Source organism: Dermacentor variabilis, chromosome 5 (assembly GCF_050947875.1).
Source record: "Dermacentor variabilis isolate Ectoservices chromosome 5, ASM5094787v1, whole genome shotgun sequence".
Taxonomy (NCBI): Eukaryota; Metazoa; Arthropoda; class Arachnida; order Ixodida; family Ixodidae; genus Dermacentor; species Dermacentor variabilis.
The window spans coordinates 24088116-24113930 of NC_134572.1; the positions used below are offsets into that span (position 1 = coordinate 24088116).

A 25815-nucleotide genomic window follows, 5' to 3' on the forward strand; every position below is an offset into this window, starting at 1 on the left:
AGTGGAAATAAAATTCTTTTTCACGCATGCCCATGATACACTTTCTTTAGAGTCAACGAATGCTTAATTTTTCCTGTTATAACTTATGTAAGGTATGAGTCGACTTTCCCGACACCATGTACAAACGAGGGCTAGAATGAAGTCGTTCGCAGTCCTCCTTCGTGTTCGACAAAAGGGGCAGATCACTTGCACCATTGCATTTGCTATTCACAAGAAAACTTCTGTTCTACCTCGGCTCTTCCTTTAGTGCTTGTTAGAAGATTATCTAGCGTTCTGTACTGGAGATTGAAAAAAATAACGTGCTCGATTTAGCCTTTGGAAACTGCGCAGTAGGTCATGAGTGACGTTATAGTGCATAGCTACGGATTACCTTGCCCACCTGAAGTTTTGTAACGTGTACATGAACCGGCGTACAAGGGTTTTTGCAGGTCGGCTCGCATAAAAGCGCGGCCGCCGAGGCTGGCAATCCAACCCTCGACCTCGAGCTGCTGCATCAAAATGTCATAGCCACTGCAGCTGGCATACTGACGATTCCGACTTCGTCATCGATATCATTTTCTAAGCTAAGAAAAAAAGAAGTGTGTTTATCACAGGGATCTCTTATGTTCTCTTTGTTAGCAGAGATAAATTAATGTTCGTGTTTCACCCTATCGTGGCTCGAAGCTACGAGTTCCTAACCTACTAGAAACTTGTGATGGGCCTTTTACTCCCACGCATGAGTAGAAGACTCGCTGTCCCAGCTACTCGTGACAGACATGCCCTCCTCGCACACTGCGCAGCCACGCGAAGACTTCAGCGAAGCAAGGTCTCCAGCCAACCCTTGCCCTTTAAAGACAGCCTTACACAATGCCAAGGGTGGGGTGGCAGCGTGGGGCGCAGCCAACAACTCGCGCAAAGAAAGGGAAACGAGAACTGCACCGACGGTGTCGGCGACGATGACGACGGACTTCCGGAAGTTTTAATCAGCGGCGGTCAGGCCTAATGACGGCTCAAACCAGGCGGAAGTTGCAACGGCCCCGGAGGCCGTTGTCTCCAAAATCTTCGCTGCGCTCCCTCGTTCACCCGACCGCAGCTGCGCTGACACGCGACGCACGCGGGCGGAGGGCGAACGCGTTCGCGCATGAACCCAGCCTCCTGTTCGCGGCTGACCGCCGCTATGGCATGCACTTTAGCGCGTTGATAAGCGGTGCAAACTAAGCGAATTCAGAAGAGAAGCGATGTGGGAGTGGCGGGGGCCGTCGATGCCCGTCCCACGAGGGCAGTATGCGCGGCCCCCTCGTTGTTTGGCCGCATTTTACCACCGCTATATATTGTTTTCAGCGAATTAACGGCCTCGCTGCGTTTTGTGCCGTCACAGCCGTCGTTTCGAGGCGCTTTCGACACCCAAACGTGCGAACGCTTCTGGCCACGTTTTATGGCACGCCACGTACAATGGCTGGGGCTCCTGCTTTGCAGCCTGCGGCAATCGGGTGAGGGACATTCGGTGCGCCAATTCCTTTTTTTTAATACGTATGTAACCGTCGGCCCGCATGTTTCGCACTAGCTCGAGTCGGTACCTCTGTGCTGTGGGTTGAGCGCTCGTCATAGGGCGGGAGGCATTTAACCTAGGACGCTATAACGTAAAACTATTCAAAATTTTCTATTCCAATTCTGCAATCAGGCCTCCGCGATTGGTCAAAAACTTTTTTGGACCAGCCCCACTGCACCTGTTTGTCAAGCGACGTCACGGAAACCATAATAGCTCCCCATTTGGTATGACGTGTCCACACTGATTATTCATGACTTGACCAAAAAGAAAATGATTTCTGATTCGACCCCTTCTCGCTATTAGCCCCGGGCTATTGGTCAAAAGCTTTCGGGCTGCGCCCACTTCACCTGCCTCTTACTTGACGTCCCAAAACCGCAAAAGCTCACCACGTCAAAGCGACGTGTGCGCGTTAAACATGCATTAATATGCCGAACAAAACTGAATTTTCTTCTGAATAGCCGCAGGCTGCCCCGTTCCGAACCGAATAAAAGATGGTTGCCGCCGACCGCTCGCGCACTGGCAACTCGCACCTGCCGGAGTACACGGGTTTATTTGCGTATAATAAAACTTTCTGCGTGGCCGTGTAACGTTTTCGAGCACTTTCGGCGCGTTTACGACCTCGTTCTGCCAACTCCTCTTTGCTGAGGATCCACTTCAGCGTCGTTCTTAAGCTTCCGTTGCATGCCGCCGTGATTTTCGACCAGCCACTGCAAGCTAAGTAAGAGAAAGCGGACCAATCGCAGACGAGGGCACCACCCTCTTGATCCGGTTATCGATTTTCAGTGCAGTGGCTTGGCCCCATCGAAACCCTCTCCACTTGAGCGTGCTCCTCGCATCTTGTCACCCAATTAGATAAGGCAAGCCGCTCAGTGTAGGCAATGTTATTCGTTTTTCAAGCAAACAAAAGTGACCTCAAATGAATGAGGAGAGCGTTTGATCGGTCTGTTCAGACAACCCTGGCAGGTGACCGCGCCATACTTGCGTCGGCGGTTACGCAAATTTGACGTCAGGAGATCGGAATAAAACGTATTGGAATAGTTTTACGTTATAGGGCTCCTGACGTGTATTTTGTATTCTTGGTACAATTAGCTGCTTGAAACTACAGGAACAGTGCGGAGGAGCGTTCATGTTGCTCGGGTGTTGTGGCTAGGACATCTCTACGTTGTTCAGCCGACTGATGAATCTCTCGTTTCTATAATTGATAGCGTTCGCAATAAAGTGCCGCTAAAAATTATTTACTTCTATGTGTTCGGTGAAAAAGAAAAGCTTGCTCTTCCGCCACACTTATCTTAATTTATACAGGCAGCTGTTCGGGGAACTAGAACTGTTGCGCGGCGTCATGTTAAGATTTAGGCTTCTGCATGGGCGCTTATCGATGAGCAGGAGAGCTCAAGTTCAGGATCTTGAACTCCTGAACAGTGCAGGTACGACGCGACCATCACTTGAGGACTCCAGTCATGATCTATCGCATAAAGAGTGAGAAACTGAATGCGCTCTTTGATCGCCGGGATGCTGTGTAGAAAACGAAAAGGCAGCAAAGTCAGCATGGGTAATTTTTGAGTCAACCTAAGGGTCATGTCTATAGGTCATGTCTGAACTATAGATGAACTTAGAGTAATGAGGCAGCATGACGCGTATTAAACAAAGTGTGACTGCAGGACGAGTATAAATGCGTGCATCGTGCTGCTAAATTGAAAATCCACCAGCAGCGAGAGGCAAGAGAGAGAGAGAGAGAGAGAGAGAGAGAGAGAGAGCAAAGTAGAAACAGAGGAAAGCCAGTGATCTTAACTGTAGAAAACTTCGGCTTGCTACCGTGCACGGGGGGAAGGAAAAATAGACTTACAGTTCTAGAAAGAAAAAAGGTGATTAGCGAAATGGAAATCACCGCACAAAACTCTCAGGTGTTCCACGTCCGATCCCTTTCTACCTCCTATGCCTGTAGATGGCGGAAAGTGAACTACTCTAGCTGTCTTTAGCGCATACGTCCGTTGTGACCACTATCGTGAAAATGGGAAATGTATTTCCATTGTTGGCTACAATGAAATTTAGGTATCATCTGCTCTTTACCGACGTAATTTAAAAAAACTATTAGCATTAATCATTACTTTTCCGGTTGGCTAAAAGGAAAGCTACACAGGGTTGACGGAAAACGCTGTATGTGTGATACACGAAATTATTTTTTTAATGAGGTTTTATTATTAATAGACAAGATATAGTACAAGGCAGTAATATACAGGAGGAGGTCCCGAGGTCAAAAACTGTAATCGGACCTCCTGTACAGAGTATAAGTAAAAATATTAACAACAACAGTTGCAACAAATAGTGTAAAATAATCAAAAGATAGCAAACTTAGTATTGCTTTAGGTTTGGCAGTACTACACAAATCAGCTGCAGACATGCTAGTAAAGAAGTATAATTATTATTATTGCATTCGAATAATTACAGAACTATAAGGCTATAATGAAAGTAAATGGACAATGGGACCTAACCAAATAAATGTTTATTTGTGTTGCGAAACCAAATGTACATTTAACTATGAAAGGGTGGCCATTCTGTAGAATAAGGTAAGTAGAGACAGCGAAGGAAAGAAAAAAAAAAACAGGAAAGTTAACCAGGTTGCATATAGTCCGCTATCATAGATTGAGGGACGGAGAAGCAGCAAAAAAAATAAAAGAATAATAGAAAAGACGTTTGCGATGCGCTCAATTGCAGGCGCAGAGCTAAGCTGTCATAATATACAAGGTGTCCCAACTCTCATGCACCAAGATTTAAACATACAAATTCCACGTAGCTGGACAGAACCAAAGTAATGTTGTTTGCTTCGTTTGCCTAAATACATAATCCATCATCATCATCAGCATCATCATCATCATCATCATCATCAGCCTGGTTACGCCCGCTGCAGTGCAAAGGCCTGTCCCACAATTCTCCAACTACCCCGGTCATGTACTAATTCTGGCCATGTTGTCCCTGCAAACTTCTTAATCTCATCCACCCAGCCCTAACTTTCTGCCGCCCCCTGCTACGTTTCCCTTCCCTTGGAATCCAGTCCGTAACCCTTAATGACCATCGGTTATCTTCCCTCCTCATTACATGTCCTGCCCATGCTCCCCCCCCCCCCTATTTCTTTTTCTTGATTTAAACTAAGATGCCATTAACTCGCGTTTGTTCCCTCACCCAACCTGCTCTTTTCTTATCCCTTAACGTTACACCCATCATCCTTCTTTCCATAGCTCGTTGCGTCGTCCTCAATTTAAGTAGAACCCTTTTCGTAAGCCTCCAGGTTTCTGCCCCCGTACGTGAGTACTGGTAAGACACAGCTGTTATATACTTTTCTCTTGAGGGATAGTGGCAACCTGCTGTTCATGATTTGAGAATGCCTGCGAAACGCACCCCAGCCAATTCTTATTCTTCGGATTATTTCAGTCTCATGATCCGGATCCGTGGTCACTACCTGCCCTAAGTAGATGTATTCCCTTACCACTTCCAGTGCCTCGCTACCTATCGTAAACTGCTGATCTCTTGAGAGACTGTTAAACATTACTTTAGAATTCTGCATATTAATTTTTAGACCCACCCTTCTGCTTTGCCTCTCCAGGTCAGTGAGCATGAATTGCTGTTGGTCTCCTGAGTTACTAAGCAAGGCAATATCATAAGCGAATCACAAGTTACTAAGGTATTCTCTATTAACTTTTATCCCTAATTCTTCCCACTCCAGGTCTCTGGATACCTCCTGTAATCACGCTGTGAATAGCATTGGAGAGATCGTATCTCCCTGCCTGACGCCTTTCTTTATTGGGATTTTGTTGCTTTCTTTATGGAGGGCTACGGTGGCTGTGGAGCCGCTATAGATATCTTTCAGTATTTTTACATATGGCTCGTCCACACTATGATTCCGTAATGCCTCCATGACTGCTGAGGTTTCGACTGAGTCAAACGCTTTTTCGTAATCAATGAAAGCTACATATAAGGGTTGGTTATATTCCGCACATTTCTCTATCACCTGATTGATAGTGTGAATACGGTCTATTGTTGAGTAGCCTTTACGGAATCCTGCCTGGTCCTGTGGTTGACAGAAGACTAAGGTGTTCCTGATTCTATTGGCGATTACCTTAGTAAGTACTTTGTTAGTCTAAATAATTATTCAGCTTCTCAAATATTATAAATAAATTAAAAGTGTCAATGAGAAAATTCTAGAGAAACATGAAAAGCTCCCGATATAGCTTTCTATTGCTCAATACGTTCTACATAAAAGTGTTTTTTCCGAGCATGAAAGAGGCCTGAGAATGCACGAAAACTTCCCGCTCGACTGGCCGCTCGAGGTACTTTGCCTGTAGTCGCGGGCTTATGTCCCTCCCAGAAAAACACAGAGTAGTCAACTGGTCTATGCACTGGCTAGCCTGCCTCTACTTCTCCCCTACTCTCCTCTCCTCCTTCGTAGAATAAATGAAAGAACGCTTGAAAGAAATTAAATTTCCCAAATATTCTGAGGTCGTGTGATATACGGGGTGATCATTTCTAGGTCTTACGGAATTTTTAAATATCGCCTCTGTTTGACAGCATATTTCATGACCATTAGCTGTCTTATTTACTGTACCCATCTAAGCAATGCACATTTCTCGGTGTCGAACTTGACTGTTTTTTTTAATATAATGCCCACATTATACAAATAAAAAGGACAACCACCTACCGCATTCCTGTTCTTCTCAATGCTCTTCCAATATTGCGCACTTCCTACTCTTAACTTCTCTCTATATTGCGTTCATTCATAGTCATTTGACCTTTTTTATCGAGTCATGGGGTCTTGCATACAAATATTACTTATGCCCGCTAGAACATGTCTAAAAACAGCTATTCGGTATTATAACCAACAGCACATATCACGTTCATTCGGCTCCGATATTTTCCTTATTAAATATCTTTCCTATTTCAAATATTATTTGCTATAATTTATCCATTATGTCCTAGCACATCTTGCGTAACCCAAGCCTTCTTTATATTGTCACGTTTAGTTGACAGGCGGCTTCTAAAGCAGGTCGGTAAAGTCTGAACCGACAAAGCGGCATTGCAGCACCGACAAAAGACCAACGCACGAGCTCGTGAGCCAGACCGTCCACGTCTTTTTCTGGGAGCAAGTGGCCCAAGCGCGTCGCATTACCCCTCCTCCTAGAAGAGCATCGACACGATGCTAAACAAACCGTTGACTGGCAGAAAGACTTGTCCCAGGACAAACGCAATGGTCCGAAAACCATGACTATTATAATGGGCGATATGGTTTTAACCGCACGATGTGCGCAATCTCGGACAGCGGTTGCCGGTGTCGAGCTGGCTGGGTGCCATCCGGAAGAATTTCATAACTGAGGTTACTCACTCGCCGAAGCACGTTGCAAGGGCTGAAGTACTTACTAAGAAGTTTTTCCGAAAGGCCTTTACGGCGTACGGGGGTACAACTAACACTTTGTCCCCCGCTTGACAGTCAACTTGCCGGCGGTGGTGGTTGTAGTGTCGCGCGTCAATACACTGTTGTTTCCTGATGTTTACGCGAGCTAGTTGGCGTGCTTCCTCGGCACGGTGCACAAGACGCTCGCTGTCTTCATCAAGACTGTAAGAATTGTCACATGGTGACATGGCTTATAAAATCGTCTGAACTTCCCGACCGTAAACAAGACACAACGGCGTGAAGCGTGTGGTCTCTTGCGTAGCGGTATTGTACGCAAACGTGACATACGGCAGTGCATCGTCCGACGTCTTGTGCTGCATATCTATGTACATTGACAGCACGCCGGTCATCGTTTTATTTAGCCTTTTGGTAAAGCCATTTGCTTGCGGATGATAGGCTGTCGTCTTTCTGTGCGTGGTGCAACTCAGTTAAAGAACTTCTTCAAGCAGCCTTGCCGTAAACAGTGCCCCTCGATCTGTGATGACACAGGTTGGGGCGCCGTGATGCAGCACGATGTGCTGTACGAAAAACTGTGCAACCTCAGAAGCTGTACCTTTAGGAAGAGCCGTTGTTTAAGCAAAGTGGGCTAAATAGCCTTGGCGATGATGGGTCCACTTGTTTCCTGAAGTAGGCAACGGAAGCGGGCCCAGGAGGTCCATGGCTACTTCATCGGAGGGGCTACAAGGCGGCTCGATAGGATTCAGCAATCCCACAGAGTTGCACACTGGGTGACTTTCGACGCTGGAATTTACGGCAGGCTTGGACATAACTTTTACCGCGACTGACGAGTTTCGGTCAGTAGTGCGATTTCTGTAGCATAGCAATGGTTCGAATGAACGAACGAACGGGCGTAAAAAAGTATATATATATATATATATATATATATATATATATATATATATATATATATATATATGTATGTATGTATATATTAAACACCGCAAGAGCGCCAAGATGAACCCTTACAACCTGCCGGCATATGTGCGCGTGCGCGTGTCTAAACTACTGTTTTAGCTAATGCTATAGTAAGCCTCAGTACTATCTTCAAAAGTGGTCACAAGCGCGCACATCGCACACAACGGCGCATTTCTGGATGGCTCAAATTGCAAACTGGCTATGTGTGGTGCGGAACACTTCCCTTCACTGCTACTCTAGTTCCAAACTTATTCATGAAACACAAAACGGGGGACAAACGTGGCACACTAAGGAAAAGAAAGAATGACGAAAAAACTTATCTCGGAAGAGTGTGTCGTCGAGAAGCAGATTCTTTGAATCCTTAATTGGGCGGCATTCAATTAGCAGAGAGGCACGCTTAGCGCCTAGCGTTCTTGTAAATAATAAAGGATTTTGTGCGGTGACGGGTTCTCTGATTACTTAAGAAGCTCTTGTCGACACTTTACGCACTTCATAAGGCGTGCTGTGAGCTTGAAAAAAATCTTTTGCAACATCAGGAAGGATTGCGCGTGGAGAAAGCGCACACAAACAGCGCTAAAAATGCGCTAGTGCGAAAGCGAGGTACTCGCTCAGCAGGTGAGGATGATTCTTATCTTTAATAGAGTGTACATGTCGGGCGGCGAAATTCGTGATGAAAGGCTGAAATATAAGAAACATGTGAATTCTTACGACGGGAAGCTTACAAATACAGGAAGAAAGGCCCGATGACGATGCATTCTAATGAAAGCGCAGAAGGGAAAGAATAAACAGGCTGACGAAATCCTTAACTTCACTTTGTATATATGTACAAGTTCATAAACAACATCTTATGCAGGCGTTCCATTAACTGCCAGGTGATTATCCAACCCTTCAGCAGAAAATTGGAAAGAAAGAAAAGAGGTAAACGCACAGGAACAAAGCGCAACACATAATCGGGGAACTCGTCCTCTACCTTTGTCCCAACGAAAGCTAACCAAGCTGTTAAAAGAAAAAAAAGGATTAAAGGAACACGGTGCAACATACAGTTATAAAACCTACGGTGTTCGGTCGTCAGAGGTCTGACGACCGAACACCGTCATTACTTGAAGTAGTAAAGGCAAGACGCAGAAGACCAGGACTCAAGAAGAAGAACACAAACGACAGGACCGGCGCCGGTCCTGTCGTTTGTGTTCTTCTTTTTGAGTTCTGGTATTCTGCACATTGCCTTTACTACTTCAAGCATAAACCAACTAGCCCAAACAAGAGTTTTACCCTCATTACACCGCTGAGTTTCACGCCATGACTGAATGCTAACGATGCACGAGCGATGCCGCCTTCTTTGTCGTCGTGACAGCTTCGTGACGAGACGAGGGGGCCTTCTATTAACGCGAGAGCGCTACATGACCCACTGTGTCACGCCGCCGTCATCAGAAAGCCGTGGGAGAAAAACGGCCCACCAAATTATGTGATCTTCATCTAACTAGAAGGAAACGTGGCCACGGCGAGGATTCGATCCTCTGCTCCAGCGCCACGTAGCAGAGCGCGCTTACCATTGCGCCGCCGTTGCATTGCGCCCACCGTTGCGACAGGTGACAGTGACGAATATCTTCGAGCCCGCGCACGTGGTTGGGCTCTTTCTGGCAAGCCGTCCCCTAGACGGCAGAGCGAGAGGCTGCGGAGGAAGCACGGCTATCTACAGCGGCGCCCCCTAGATAGCACAAGGCCGGTGTACGTTGATCCGTTACGTCATGCTACCTGGCCCGACTACTATAGAATGCGATGGGAACACTCCCGAGTAAGCCGTAGGGATTCTGACGTCATCGCTTTCGTCACGCGGGGCTTGGCAATGGAAGTTTCAGTCCAAGTGCCATGACGTCATAAAGCAGAATGCACAGGCTGGATATCTAGGAGGCGTTGGCTGCAGCCGCTCGCTCTCCCTTTTGCGGTCGCAGATCAATTAAAACTGCATAGCGAAACACACGGAGTTGGACTTGCATTACCGCACTAGGACGCTAGTTGGCGGCGTGACGTGCGGACCTGTCTGCATCAGCTCCGCCAACCGAAGTTGACCTACTTGTTCCAATGTACCTTTTCCTCACAATTTCTACTGGAACGACTCCGGGAAGTTACAAGGAGCAATTGGATGGCGCATCTATCACGGTAGGTCCACTCAAACCTTTTTTGTGGGTCCTTTCTCCGACACCAAGGGTTAAGCCTATTTTGGCTTAGCACGACATCGGCTCCGCCGTAGCGCGGGAAGGCGCGGCCGCTCGCTTAGCCGACGCCAAAGAGCGTTCCAGAACATTCCGCCATGCCTTACGAGGCAATGGTAGAGGGAGAGCAAATCTCCAAAGAAGACGCCGAGTCCAACGGCTGGATTACCGCTCACAGGAAGCGGAACGCGGACAAAACCTGCGTCGAGAACGAGACGCGCAAGGCAAAGCAAAAAGGCGCCCGCGTTGGCGCCAAACAAGCCAGCCAGCTAAGAAAGGTTGCCGCAGCCTCCAGGCTACCGCGCCTGCCTAAATCCCACTTTCGAGTTGTCGTCCGCCCGGGGGGAGGGCTGGACGTGCGAAAATGCAGTCAGATCAAAGTCACGAACGCCATTTTAATGGCGGCCAAGCTGCCCCCGGTGGCAGCCGAGGAGGATATCGTGTGTGCGAATGCAATGCAGAATATCTTTGTTATAAGCACACCCTCCGAATTGAACGCCAGTGCATACTCCCAAGTCCGGGAGATTATCTTGGCGGATAAACGGCACCCTATCGCGGCATACATTACGCCTCCGGGTAATACCTGCAGAGGCGTGGTCAGAGGCGTCGATGCCGATCTGCCCGAAGCTGCACTGCAAAGCCTTTTTGTCACACCCAGAAACCCGATGGTGCTCGGAGTCAGGCGCATAAAAGAGTCGACTACCGTGATCATACTGTTCAACGGCATGAAAGTGCCCAACTATGTCCGCTGCGGCCCCAACATGGTGCGCTGCACGCTGTACAAGAGGCAAATAGACACTTGCCGCAACTGCGGACGAGTCGGTCACAGGCACGACGTTTGCCCCAGACCGACCGAAAAAGTGTGTGAAAAGTGCGGAACTTTGCAAACCACAAACGGACACGAATGTGTGCTACCCAAGTGCGCGCTTTGCGGAGACGCTCACCTCACCGGCGACCGAACTTGCAAAAACAGGTATCAAGTTCCTTATGTCGTGAGGAGACGACGCAGAAGAGGAAGGAAACGCGGCAACAAGAAGAACAACGCAATGAGCAACGCTGGGGGTCGAGGAACCCCAGCTCCAGCCACGACGCCAGCTACGAACGCTCCCAAGAACGCCACCGCGGAACGTTCTAGATCGAGATCCAGGAGCAGATCCCGGGTCCGGATCAACTCACAACCCACCTGGGCGGACAAGGCAGCCAAAACAGGTGAGACCCGTGCTCCCGTACAACAAGGGCAACTCCAAGAGCAAACGCTAGGCAAAATTCAATCACTCGAGCGCGAAAACGCGTCTCTTAAAAAGGAACTATCTGAAATTAAGTCATTATTGCAGGAAATGCAGCAGAGAGAACGCGCGATCGGCGGCCAAGCTGCCGCCTCTCTTAACAGAGGCGCTAAACGCAGGGCGAGCCCCGAGCCCATGGACGAGGAGACGCTTAACGTCTCGGGGATTAAGCAACTGCTTGACCAGCTAAGATCGAACATAGTTGCCGAAATTAGCCCCATCAAGCTCCAACTGAACGAGCACACAGCGAGGATCGAAATTTTAGAATCCGACAGACAGCTTGCGCTGCTCGGTACGCCCCCACTACGTAAGTAAAATGGCTAACTCAAGCAATCTAGCTATCTGGCAATGGAATTGCGCCAGCTTCCGCAAAAGGAAGGCAGTCTTGCAACAACTACTTAGCTCTGCTAGCGAAAGGCCGTCAGTAATCCTCCTCCAGGAAACACTCACCGATGTGATCGCTCTTCACGACTACCATGCAGAAGCGCACTTTTCGGAGGGCAAAAGAGGGATAGCGACACTCGTCTCAAAGAGTCTCGCCTATTTACGTCACGACGTTAGGCCGAACTTAAAAGTCGAACACATCATGATCGAGCTCATCCAAAACGCTAAACTCAACCAATCCGTTTTCATTCTGAACGTGTACAGCTCGCCAGCCGACAGAAGGGAGACGTTTAACGCTCTCTTCCAGAAGGCATGTCAAATTGCAGGCGATCATCCGCTTATCATAGCAGGGGACTTTAACGCACAACACCAAGGTTGGGGTTACATTAAAGATACGGCCAAGGGCAAGGCCCTCGCGGCACAGATAGCAGCCTGCGGTCTCACCTTGGTCACCGATCCAAAATACCCCACCAGAATTGGCAACTCAGTCAGCAGGGATACCACGCCAGACCTGACCATGGTTAGGAATGTGGAGGAACCGGTATGGACCAATTTACAAGAGAACCTCAGCAGTGATCACTACATCAGCAGCCTCGCGATAAGAGTGTCATCACCGCCTCTCAGAAAATTCAGAGTAACGGATTGGGACCTCTTTAGAGCTATCAGAAAGAAGGACGAGACTAAATACAGCTCGTTAGAGGAATTATTCGCCCGCCTCCGAGAAGACGTTGCTGCTTCCACAAAGGAAATAGAGACGGACAAAGAGGTAGAGCGCATGGACAGTAGATTAGCACACCTGCTAGAAGCCAAAAACGCGCTACAGGCACAATGGAAAACACAAAAGTTAAATAGACGCCTACGCAAAAAGATTGCAGAACTTAATAAGCAAATAGATGAACATAGCCAAACCCTCGCTCGGCAACAATGGGACGACGTATGCAACGCCGTCGACGGGCAAATGAGGAGCGGAGCAAAATGGAACATCATCAAGCATCTGCTTGGGGACAAACAATCCAAAGCCAATCAGAGGCTCACTATTGATAGGCTCATCCACAACTTAAAGAACTCTGGCATGACCGAGAAACAAATTACAGACGAGTTGGCCTCGAGGTACCTCTGTATCGAACCCGGCTCAAACAATGACTACCTCTCTGCGACGCACGAGAACGAAACGGACCCTCTGGGCTCCCCCTTCACGTACGCGGAGGTGAGAGAGGTATTATACGAACTCAATTGCAGATCAGCACCGGGTCCCGATGGGATCACAAATAAACTCTTAAAGAATTTGGATGATGGGGCCATCGAGCTCCTCACAAATAAAATCAATGAGGTTTGGGAGACAGGCGAGGTACCACTGGAGTGGCGTAACGCGACCGTAATCCTCATCCCGAAGCCAGGGAAACCCTTAGAGCTTGGCTCGCTCCGGCCGATTTCACTCACTTCCTGTGTGGGAAAGGTCGCCGAGCCCGTCATTCTCAATAGGGCCACTAAATTCACAGAGGAAAGGAATCTATTTCCGTTTAATCAAATTGGATTCAGACCATCCATGTCCACACAGGACGTAATGCTGCTTCTAAAACACAAGATTATTGACAAGGCCTCCAGAGACACCAGAGCCGTCCTGGCACTGGACCTAGAAAAGGCCTTCGACAAGGTAACACACTCTCACATACTCGAATCGATTAAAGAAGCAGGTCTAGGAGAAAAATTCTACAAGTACATCAGCTCCTTCCTAAAGGATAGAAAAGCCACTATTCGCCTAGGAGCTCTGGGCTCGAGAACATTCGATCTCGGACCCAGAGGCACTCCGCAAGGGGCAGTCCTCTCCCCGTTTTTATTTAACTTATCCATGAGAGCTCTCTCCCAAAAGCTGGCCGAGATTGAGGGTGTCGGTCACGCCTTCTACGCCGACGACATCACAGTCTGGTGCGAGGGAGGTAGCGACGGGTACATCGAAGAAAAATTACAAAGAGCGATCACAGTCGTTCAGGAGTTTCTTGCGAAGGCAGGACTCTGCCTGTCGGCTAAGAAATCGGAACTGCTACTATACCGACCCACAATCGGTGCAAAGAAAGGGACACCTCCCAATATCACTATCACCACCGAGACCGGATCCGTCATTCCGGTAGTACACAGAATCAGAATCCTGGGCATGTTCCTGGAGGAGGACGGCAGTAATGACTACACCTTAGAGCGCATCGCTACCAAAGCTGATTCCATGACAAAGTTAATCACGAGGGTGGCCAACAAAAAAGGGGGGCTATCGGAGGATAATCTTAGGCGACTCTTCCACGCCTTCCTAATCAGCCACATTAACTATATAGCCCTGGCCCACAAATGGAGCCGAAGGGACGCGGCTAGGGTAGAAACAATCATTCGCAAGAGCATAAAAAAGGCACTAGGTCTCCCACAGAGCACCAGTACCGAAAGGCTGTTGGAGCTAGGTGTCCACAACACCTTTGAAGAGATAGTCGAGGCGCAACAGATGGCACAAGTTGCAAGACTCGCTTCCACGGAAGCCGGCAGACAGCTACTAGCGCATATCGGTCAAGGTTCGTGCATCACCAAACAGAGGGAGTGCGCGCTCCCCGTCAAAGTCAGAGAAATGTATTCAGTATCCCAGATACCTAGAAATATGCACCCTCAGCACAATTACGGCAGACGTAAAGCGAGGGCCAGGGCCCTTCTTAGCCTAGCGGCTAAGATTGAGGACAACGTCGCCTTCGTCGACGCTGCGCAATACGCTGCTTCCAATCATTTTGTTTCGGTGGCTACATCGCTGCGGGGGGAGCTGCTGACGTCGTTTACGCATCAAAATGTGAACGCCGACAAAGCCGAACAGGTGGCTGTAGCCATCGCCATGGCCTCCACGAACCGTTCCACTATCTTCACAGACTCGCGAGCTGCCGTTAGAGCATTCATGAAAGGCTCGGTATGCAAGGAAGCCGCTCGCGTTCTCTCTGCAGCATCTTGGACAGGCAAAAAGCACTTAATCTGGTTCCCCGGTCACATGGGCAGCGATGCTCATGAAGCCGTCCCCAACGCCAATGAACTTGCTCACTCCCAGGCGCGAGATCTCACCCGCCGCGCAGGAAGTGGGCAATCGGAGGCTGGGGGATGGCAATGGCACAGGGACCCTCTCCTTACTTTTAACGAGGTCTGCAAGCACTATCAACTAGGGCGTCGGAAGTTTCCACTTCCACACCCACACCTAAACAGACCACAGGCAATCACCCTGCGAATGCTGCAGACGGAGACGTATCCGTCTCCATTTATTTGTTCAAAATTCCTAGGCGGCATCAACCCGGGCTGTCCGCGCTGTGGACATCCCAGATGCACTCTTAAGCACATGCTCTGGCAGTGCCTCGACTTGTGCGGGGGCTCAGGGTCTCCCTCTTCGGAGGAAGACTGGCTCCGGCTCGTCACCAGCTCCGCGAAGGAAGAGCAACTCAGGGCTGTCCAGAGAGCCCGCGATATCGCCGAGAGTCTCAACCTCCCGGCTCCGTCGTGGGTGCGGCCCGCAGACGCTGCCCCCTAACGGGGACACTCATCGTCTTCTCAGGACCAAAATAAAAGTTCTTTGTCTGTCTGTCTGTCTGTCTGTCTGTCTGTCCCTTTTGCGTTGTCGGGGAACCGCAGGCGCCGTCGCCGGAGCCCATGTGGGACGAATGATAAGCAACGTGCTTCAGCTGCCCGTGGGACGACGATTACGAAATGCCCCCCAGGGTTCGCCTCAAACGCGATGTTGAAATAAATATAGCGTCAACACCATGGTGCCGCTCGGAAAAGTGCTCTCATCATTCGGCAAAATCGTGTCATCGTGCTGAAAAGTTGCGTCATCGAGAAAGAACGCTCAACGTCATGGGCGTGATGCACTACTTTAATGAGAACTCCGCAAATAAAACTCAGCTGAGAGATCGTAATATGGCCGGTTCTTCGTCATGCGTTGTTGCGACCTCATTACACTCGGAAACATACCGCAGCAGCACTAAATTCAGTACATTTCGCCGCAACACTAAATACAGTGACATAACTCAGCGACAAGAAATGTTCTAGCATTTACACGTCATAAGGAATGCTTAGGTGCCCCGGTATCTTTTTTCCTGCCTCTGTCGAAATTCTTTTCGTCCATTTATTGTTGTTTTCAGCGAGAAACAGCTGCTCTATATGGCAGGTTTGTGCAGCACTGCGTGGTTGCTACTGGGGCCATGAAGATGGCAAGCAACATAACGCGAAGTGCGCCGGCTTTCCGGAACTCACTTTGCGCCGCTCTACATCCTGCCAAGATCGCTGGTTCGCTAGCACTAGTGGCTCGGGATTGAATCTCATGCGGCCACTTACGGCACGTGAGCAAGCACACACTGCCGTGCACGCTATGTACTTACGTACGGGACTCTCCTTGGGACTCTCAAGGACTATCCGGGACAGTACCCTCGCGTTTTGACCCGGAAGGAGCAAGTAGCGTGGCGTAATCTAATTTGTGACTCGGCGAGGAGAACGACGAGGCGCGGAGATCCGCCTTTTCCTTATTTTCGTAGACGCGCTGTCGCCGTGCTAAAGAGACTGCGCCAGAGTATGACCCTGCGTCCCGTAGAGAACAGTGGCTACGGACTACGCATCCTGGCAGCCGAGTATACTCGAAGCACTCCCTGGGGACGAGTCTCTTGCTTGCTCTCGTTGCTTTAGGGCTAGCGACAAACATCCCGACTTGGAGGTGCTCCTAGTCTTTCCTTGCATTGCTTTCGCCATACCTCCTGTGGCCCACTGATGGTACAGAGTTTTCGCATCACCGGAAGCCGCGCAAGCGCAAATATAGCGGCTCTGAGAGGAGCACATGCTGTGGGCACGGTGATATTACCTAAACATACACCCACTAGGCTCACTTTGCTGCGTTAGACCTGTTCATGTTGCATAGGCAATCTGTACAGAGTGGTATACTACCACTTTATCTCAAGCCATCAGCGCCCCCCTCCCTCCCCTGTCCGATTGGAGGCAATTCACCAGGAGAGAGGAAAAAGCCGACGAAGTGATTTCTACCTTTAAAGACAAACAAAAGTTTGCAAGCCGGTCTTGGAGAATTGCCGTGAGTAACCAGCGGCCGACATGCTTCGTCAACAGCTGCCGAAGGCGTACGCTGTATGATAGCATTAGGCGTGAACGCCCACACCCGCGTCCTCTATGTTTAAGCCTGATCTGGTTATGTGTATTTTTGGGACCAGTTAGGAAAGTTTACCGGAAGGACGTGTGACTGGTTACTACGCACAGGAAAGAGGGAAATATGAAGGGAAAGGCGGAAGAAAGGAAAAAGGAAGGGTTGTCGAACAGGTGTGATCGCAAATGTCGTAGTGACGGAGAGGAGTTCATGTAGTTTCGTCGATCTTCAAAAGACGTAGTATCACCTTGAAGGGCATGTGGACCTACGAGAGGAGAGGACGTCTAGTTATAGAACTATTTCTCAGCTAGCATGGTGTATTTAATTCCCCAATGTGGCAAAGAGAGTCGTTTCTGTACGGAGAAACTGACAAAGAGATGGAAAATGTCGTGGCAGCCAATATAACTCTGGTCTGACTGAGCTCCCGGCCTTTCCTACCCTTGTCTTTTTCTCTCTCTCCTCGCTTAGATGGTGAAATGGTAAAGCGTCCACCTAATACGGCAGGTACTGGGCTATAATTCTGGTGCCGCAGGAAACCCACCAGGTTTCTTTTTTCTAATGGGTGGAGATGTATCACGGCCATGCGCTCAGTTGTTTATATGGATTCTCACCTTGAAAAGGGGCCCTATAAAGATTTGTGAAGGCTGCTGGGCGCCTCTTCTCACACCACAGATTTGGTGAAATAGTCGAGGCTCCGCCACTGCTGTGGGAGGCAGAAAAGTACTGCCACGGGTAACTACCAGTGAAATAGGTAGGAACGTGCTCCGGGCCACATGCTCGGCCACTACGGGAATTCCAGGCGTTTGCAAGAACAACCCACCTGTTAGAAAATTGGCGGTGTGGGACCGCCAGACATCCGCTCCGCAGAGGACTGCAGACGATTTTGTGGTGGTCGTTCTCAGATACATCCTGCACAGGAGTGTTCCACTGAAAATGCGGAGTGTAGAGATCGAAGTTGCAGTGGAGGCCTTGACGGGAAAGTCGAACATGATCTGTATAAACGATGATATGCTTATTGAAATGATGGGGGTGTTTGTGCAAGAAGACGTGCGCGAAAATTAGAGAAGGTGGGAGGAGAAAGGGGGTAGTGGAGTGGAGAAAATTAGGGCAGGTTGCCAGGTATCGCGTGCGAGGACGGTTTGTACAATGTTGTCTGATGGCGTAGGCAACACCTATGCGGTAATGAAGATAAAACTCATTAGTTCCTAAATGTTTATCGGAAATAAGTGTCTCGTATGACACGTCACGCAAGCATTAAAAAATATATATCGTCTTTCATACTTTATGTGTAACAGACGGCGAAGCCCCTACTGCGCTTTCTCATGAAGTGTCGACCAAACTGAACACTGCAAGATCGAGCTTGCTTTCACTAACACAATGCGACCTCCTTTCTTTAAAGTTCTAGATTTTGGTGGTAAATGAGACCGAGTCTTCTCCTATACATCCAGATGCGTCGAAATATCACCATGTACAAATGTCGTTGCTCCGTCAAAATGTCGTCGCATTCAAGTGCCGTACTATACAAAGATTTCCTCGCCCTAATGCCTCCGAATTGTCGATGTCGGCGAATGGTGCTCGGTAGAACTGAAGAGCTAAGCTGTTGAACGCTGAACTTGCGGCCATATTCTTTAAATTCTTCCAACTAAATTAGCGTTGTGTTCTCATTACTGATATATGAGAGGCAGCTACAAGTTCAACGACGCATCCTTCCACTACATTATATAAGAGCCGCATAACAGACGTTTATAATAGCTTCGCGAAGGACACTTATGCACACTTCGTCATCTTACACACAGACGCTTATTTCCTTTGAATTAAAGCCTCACACATTCCACACCAACAGCAAGGCGGAGATGTGTTCTGAAAGTTGCGCCTAGGCTCTTTATACGTCAAGCCCCGCCATCATGAGAAATCGGGGTCAACCATGCTGGATTTCGTCGCCACCTTTGGCGTGATACTCGCGCAAGATTTACCGCGACGTGACTCGCAAGAAAAACCACAAGTTCGCGTTATTTCTTTTCCGCTTATTTTTGTTCCTCGACTCATGCTGCACAGCCAAGTCTCAATGCCCTTCCCTCCTCCTCAACTCCCCGCTCTTTTTTCGGCACAAACAGACCGCAGTGGTTGAGCACCTATAGCATGTCGCTGCAGAGAACCTGTGGCAGGTTCGATTATAAATCGTATCAGCACCATTCATGTGCTTACAGAGTGCGAAAACACTGGTATATTTACATTTGGGCGTAATTTCAAGGGCACGGCAAGGTAGCAATTCATAATGTCTCTTTCTTCACCCCGGTGTCTCTCACCGCTAAGGTGCTGCATTGCGCCTTTAAATGTCACCAGTCGTCCATTATCGCTGTTCTTCCACACAGGTGTGAAGGTAACAGCGCATTTTTTCTCGCCCAGGGCTGTCACCTGAAAGACTGGCGGCAAGGGGAGGAGGAAGAATCTTCCGGAATCAAGGGCGACGAGAAACGTGCCGAGGGAAAGAGGGAATCCAGTGGGGACAGGAGCGATGGACTAGCGGGACGACAGGAAAGATAAATAACACGAACGGGATTCGAGGAGAAGAGTGCAAGAAAACAAAAGCGCCTAAGCGGAGGCGTACCGATAGCGGCTATAGCGGCGGTGTCAGCGGCGGCGCTGGCGTCGTCGAGCGCTGGAAACGCCTGGCGAACAGCGACGCGCGCCGCCTGCGCGCGAGCCGGGAGGGGGGGGGGGGGGCACATCTCGAGACTCTCCCCGGTGTCGCCGCCCGGGGTTCTCCCCGAGATCGCAGCGCACTCGGCGGCGTGCAGTTCTCCAGTGCGCGGCCGACTAGCGCGAAGAAAGGGTCTCGGGAGCGCGCCCGAAGCGCGCGCGCGCTCTCTCGGTTCCCGCGGACGCGAACAAGCATAGGCTGCGCCGAAAGTTACGCGCCTCTTCTCCGCTCCTTTTGTTCAGCGCTGGTCGTACTTTCTTCTTGGGGAAAAAAAAAGGCGCAAAAGAAAAGAACTCTTGGTGTTTCCACTTTGCGCGTCGAAGGCCCACACCCAGAGCGCCCGCGACCACGACCCCTCTTGTGCACCCTCTTCGAGCGCCGGAATCTAACAGGTTGCAGCTGCGGCTTTCCTGGAGCGCTTTCGTCGGCACCGTGCGGACCATTCCCTACAACAGCGCTGTTGACTGCCTTCTCAAATCGGCGAGTCATCGACACAGGTAAGACGCCTGTGGCCTCGTGAATATTTAATTTATTTCTTCTTCGCTTATATGCGCCGCGGTATCTCGATGGTTATAGCAATCTGCGCTCGCCACGAGGTCACCTCTCATTGAACCAATGTTGCTTTGGGACGTTGAATTCCCTCGGCGAATTTTCGCTTTACTTTTTTACGCGGGGAAGCAAACCAAATTTAGTCTACACTGTCGAAGTATTTAAGACATATTAGGAGATGATGTGGTTTGGAGGGGTGGGGTGAAGCTGGAACTCTGGAGCTTGATATCATGGGTGCATCTTTCGGTCCAAGATAGCAACCATTTGTCAACTGTTCTGAAAAACTCGGATTCTTAGCCCTTTAATCTGGTCTTATCATTACGTGCCGAAACAGCTGTTAACTGTGTCACTACGTAGCTTGGCGTACGTGCGCTACTATAAAATACGTACAGTTTAATTTTCCGGCCACGTATTCTTGCCTTATGCCGTGTCATTCGCGGTTTTTAATACAGCACTTTCTTACCTGGATTCGCCTTGGAATTAAATCACGCTTATTTGGTTCTTCTGTCAATGCGTCGCAATGTTCTGATATCCAGCTCCCTTGAATATCTAGGAATGATCGTCCCCTTCGTTACACTGAACAGCTTTGGGGCAGCATTTCCAGAGCTACCCTTATTTTTTTCGAATAATGTACGTAGAAAGAGCGGGTGCTTGCAACTACCCAAGAAAGTTATGGTGTTCCTTCCTCGGTCGTCTAAATTATTGCAAGTATGAGAAACGTGATACTGTTAAAGCAATCATGTCGACCCTGCTGGTGAAATTGCACCATTGGCATTGCCACCACTATGATGTTTGCATACAATGATATATATATATATATATATATATATATATATATATATATATATAATCACATTTTGATGCATGCCACATATGCAACGTATATGCAAGTAATATTCAACGGCCAAAAAGTTGTCTTCTTGACAATTATCCCCTCAAATTTTTGCGGGTTGCAGAACAAAACAGCGGTAATTGGACATTTAATTCACAGTGCGTGCCTTTTACCTGACTTCTTCTCAGTCTATTAAAAAGCACAAGAATATATTAGCGCACGGAATGTGAAAATTATGCCATTTCACTGGCGCCGTTATTTACTGGCTGCGCAATGACGCCTGCGCGTTGCAAATTGAGGCCCCACACGGCGCGTACAGCTTTCAAGTCTGCCAGAAATTTCGACGCACCCGCGTATGTCGCATCCGCGCACATTTAGAACATGTCCGAGTGTATCAAGCGCAACGGTGAACTCGTGTATGGCTGTCAGAGCTTCGCTTTTCAGGAGAAACTGCATTTTTTTTACGGAAGCGCACTGGATGCGCCGTGGTTCTAGCTACATATTAGGCAACAAAGAAAATGCCGCTTTGCTTTTTGTTTATGTTTCATTTTATTCGTCTTCGTCTTCGCTGTTTCACATAAGCTCGTAGGAACTGGTTCGCTTGAACGTCCTCGACACATCCCGGACTTTTCGGGCACGCCTTATGCTCAGGGAGAGACTTTCGTGAACGCTCAGCACCCGTTCATTTTCCATGAAAGTGGCGAGTGAGCTTATAGCTTGCCTTAGCAGCACAACACACACGAGCAGGAAATAAAGCAAGTAGAGGCGCGCGCGAAACTCATTGCGAAAATTCATTGTTTAGTGCAGCCATCTCGACCTACTCTAATAGCATGCTACTCCACATGACGAGGGTAACAAATCAAATGACGCAATAATATATATACACACACGTGCAACATACACAAGCACACATAGCAATAATCGACTGGAGCGTCTGTTCGAGGCCAGTGTCTCCAATGGAGGCTAAGAAGCCTGCGTTACGCGCAAGGCACAGCCAGCCCTGCTTCAAGGTCCAAGTACTAGTGCAACATTAAGGAGTGGCCGCGTAGACTAAGTCGTACTTTAGAGCAGTCCTTCAGGTCGCACAGCGGCAGGAATTCAAGCACATTTCTCTGCCCTATTATGAGTCGTTTCGCCCAACCGAAAAGGAAGCGTGACACTGTTGTTTATCATCAGGTAATTTCGCTTGACGACCGGCACCTTTCTGCAGGCTTATATATATATTCTGTTGTTTTCAAAGAATTATTTCTTTTCTTTTTCCATTTTTGTATGAGAGATGATTGTTTTTAGGCATTTTTTTCCTCTCTTTGTCAAGGTAGTGGATTTCCTTTCTAGCTTACAAAGCGCAGACGCCAGCATTTCGCCGATGGCTTACTGATAAGTTGCTCCAGCTGATCGACGGGGAGGTTGCCGTCAGGTCCACTGCTCTAATCGCGCTGATAGCGGAAGACTCAACGGAGTTACTTTAACCGCTACCACAGTGTAAATTACAAATACCTCATCATTGTACAATAGTAGAGAGAAAATACAGAAAGATAAACCTAGAAACTCTAGTCGGTTTTAAAAGGACGCGGCTCGTTTTCTGTGCACGTTGGATAAAATTAAAAACCTACTGGCTAACCAGCATAATATTTTTGGTTACTCAGCAATAATAGAACGGAGCACCTAATCGCATAATCAAGAAAAAAAGAAAATACACAAGCAGTAAAGGTTTCCCTAAAGTTGAGTCGCGCGGTTGTTTTACCTATGCAGTAGGCACATCGGCTACGAACTAATTATTTGCATAGATCCCATCCGGATAGAGATTTCCAGGACTAAAATGTGTGCATTTCAATTCTCTCTTTCACTAAGTGTATTTAGGAGGCACAAGGTGAAGCAGAAGAAATGTTATTTGTCGAAATACATCGTCATCTACGAGTGTCCTCCGTTCTGTTCGCAAAGAGGAACTGCACTACTCTCGATCAGTTGGACAGCCTCTCTAAGTCAGAGCAGGGCGAATTAATTGTAGGTTTATTTGGTCGTGCATTGCTGACAAGGAACATTAACGCAAACAAAAAGTCAACTCACACGGGAAAGAAGGACAAAGTGTAGCGCTTGTCCTTTTCTTTTTAAAGTGAAGCTTTCTTTGCCTATTCGTTCAACTTTTCCACTGCTGCTGCTGTCTTGCACGCCGAGTCGGGGGGGGGGGGGGGTCAGAGCGTGTATATACATGAAAGGAGCGTGACAGAGAGGAAAAGCAACGCGAGAAATTTGTTTGGACCTTTCCATTGCGTCCCATGTGCACAATGCCCACTGGAGCTTTCCAGGCGTCGCCACATTAGCCTCTTGAACTCAGCAATTGACCCCTTGCAGAAGCATTGCATAAACTGTAGCCCTTACCTTTCTACTAACGTGTAGGTACAGATGGGAGCTAGATAGAGTGGCAGAGAGGATACAGGGAGAATAGGCTGAGCATGGGTAGAACGGACGCAGTAACCAAACGAGTGAATGACCGCCTTGACACTCTTCGCTCGCAGTTCCGATACATGGGGGAAGGGCGGGAGAGGGAAAAGGCGACGTGAGAAGGCGAGAAAGCGCTATTTTTAGACACGACAATGCTTGTGGGCAAATTTGGATAAATTCGATAAAGTTCAACGTACGGTACGTTTCTGCGATTTCAGAAAAATAGATACACCAGAAATATGTCAAGCGGTCAATTGACGCAGGGCGTCCAGACGAAAAGCCGCATTAAATCACAGTAAGGTCTACGCAAGACTACGGAAGCGGTCGCCGGTCAAATCAACACTTCTGTATCCACCACAGTAGCTTTGGGGCTGTGTCACTGCTCGAGGTCACGGGTTCGATTATAACAACAGCAGCCACATTTCGAAGGGAGCGAAATACAAAAACGCTCGTGCGCTTAGATTTAGGCTTACGTTAAAGAATACCAGGATGTCAAAATTAATCCGGAGTCCGCCAATACGGCATACCTCATAACCCAATTGTGGTTCTCATACGTACAGCCCGATAATTAAATTAATGCTTTGCACTTCGGCCACGATGCGATGTGCCATGTGAGGCAATGACAATGCTCAATTCTCTCAGAGTTTATGAACAATGGCTCACAACGACACCTGAAGCAAACATATCTTCCTGTATGCTTCTTGTACAACGCATTCAAGCAGCATTGGTACACGCAAGGTAGCGTTTGACATCAACTCACCCCTCTCGTATTGGATTAAAAATTGAAATTGAAAATTCGCCGTCAACATCACCGCTAATTATCGTCATTCAAAGCAAGCAGCATAGAAAGCTTCGCCTACATCGATTCCCATAGTGGGCTTGATCCGCAGAATTTCTTACCGTGCGAGTTGTTTTTTGTTTGCGCTAATTTCCCTCGTAAGCAAAGCACAATTTTTTGAATGAATATAATTATTTAAACAAGTATTTAATAATTATAATTTTTTCTTGCTTCTGATAAAGAAACGGGGGATCAGGATGTAAAAGCTGAGCATTGCAGCCTGACTGAGCTCTGGCCCCTGTACAAATTGGCGGCTAGTGCGAAATAGCTTTCACCCTCAGGCAAGAGCAACATGGGAAGGAATAAAAATATAGCAAGCTTAAAATTAAATATTAATTCTAGAAAATACAACGTATCAACTGTAAGTTCGACACACAAAAGTACACAAACAGAACTATTTACAGGGAAAATATTACAACACTAACAGCATTAAAAAACAACATCAGTGTGTGGCATTAAAATTAACCTGGTCACCAGTTATTTCTCCGGAATAACAACCAAGATGAATGCGTTGAAACATTATTTCACCATTCCACAGACTAACTAGCTGTTTTGCATAATTTTACTAAGCTACGCTTATGGTTGCGCATGCAAACACGTTTCCTCGTTTTCTCCTTTGATCATTTAACATTTATCTGCGCCGTACGAGCTTCCTGATTGGAACGATGGGAATGCTGCTGCTTAATTTTCGGGCCTAGGATCTCAAGCGGTATTTCTTTCTGAAACAGGAAACTTTCATGCAGCTCTTAAAGCTAACCGGATAAAGCCTGAAAGAGAGCGAGAGAGAGAGACAGGTGAGGACACGAAGACAATGGGTTTAACCAGAACTTGGCACAGTTGAATGCCTAAATTTTGGGAATAATACAATTCGAATAAAAAAAATAAAGGGGTGAGGGGGAAGAAAGATAAGAGGATAACAGATAGTCGGTCCTGTGACAGTGACGCCAACAAGGGTACGTGACACTTAACGTCGCAAAACCTGAAGTTTTGTGGCAGAGCGCTTCGAGACGCTTGCATGGCGTAGCTGCTAAGGAAAACATTGAGAAGGAGTGCCTATACTGGCAGTCAGTCTAAAATCGGAGAAAGTACGGCACTCTTGTTAAGGCACTCATTAGAGACACCGCTTTCCTCAGCGTTTTGTGCAAATAGCCCCAAAAACATGCGGACGGTGGCATTTTGTTGAAAAGACTGCACATGATAAGCAAGCGTTCTGTTCATATCAGGCGACAGAGAAAACGTAGATTTAATAACATGTTTCTATTTGACATATGACTATAGCGTATGAAAGGTCACTTTTAAATGTAATCTACAGTGGGAGGAAATTAACCCCTGTTGTAGATAACGTTTCGCATTAACCTGCTAGGGATCTGATGTCTTCAAAAAGGTTTTGAAATGCTGCTAAAATCTTGTCGCTGGTAAGTAGCACAATATTAATCTTTAACGTTTGCATATGAAACGAGTAGCAAAGTGTCATTTTCGTGCTCGGGCACACACACACTTATAGCAATAGAGACCCACTCAACATTTTCTGTAATTAA

The 25815-nt window shown here is 48.0% G+C and overlaps 2 protein-coding genes across 3 annotated transcripts in view; one reads left to right on the top strand and one right to left on the bottom strand.

The window, feature by feature from the left end:
* The window catches only part of LOC142582356 (uncharacterized), a 261253-nt gene that overhangs the window by 101538 nt on the left and 133900 nt on the right, over positions 1 to 25815 (bottom strand). The window lies entirely within an intron of this gene.
* SPR (G protein-coupled sex peptide receptor) overlaps positions 19677 to 25815 on the top strand; it is a 252246-nt gene continuing 246107 nt past the window's right edge. Inside the window, exon 1 of one of the 2 annotated variants that reach the window (XM_075691972.1) lies at positions 19677 to 20113. The gene's annotated coding sequence lies outside the window, so the exon portion shown is untranslated. The remainder of the gene's footprint in view (positions 20114 to 25815) is intronic. The other variant, XM_075691969.1, reaches the window with a different exon arrangement.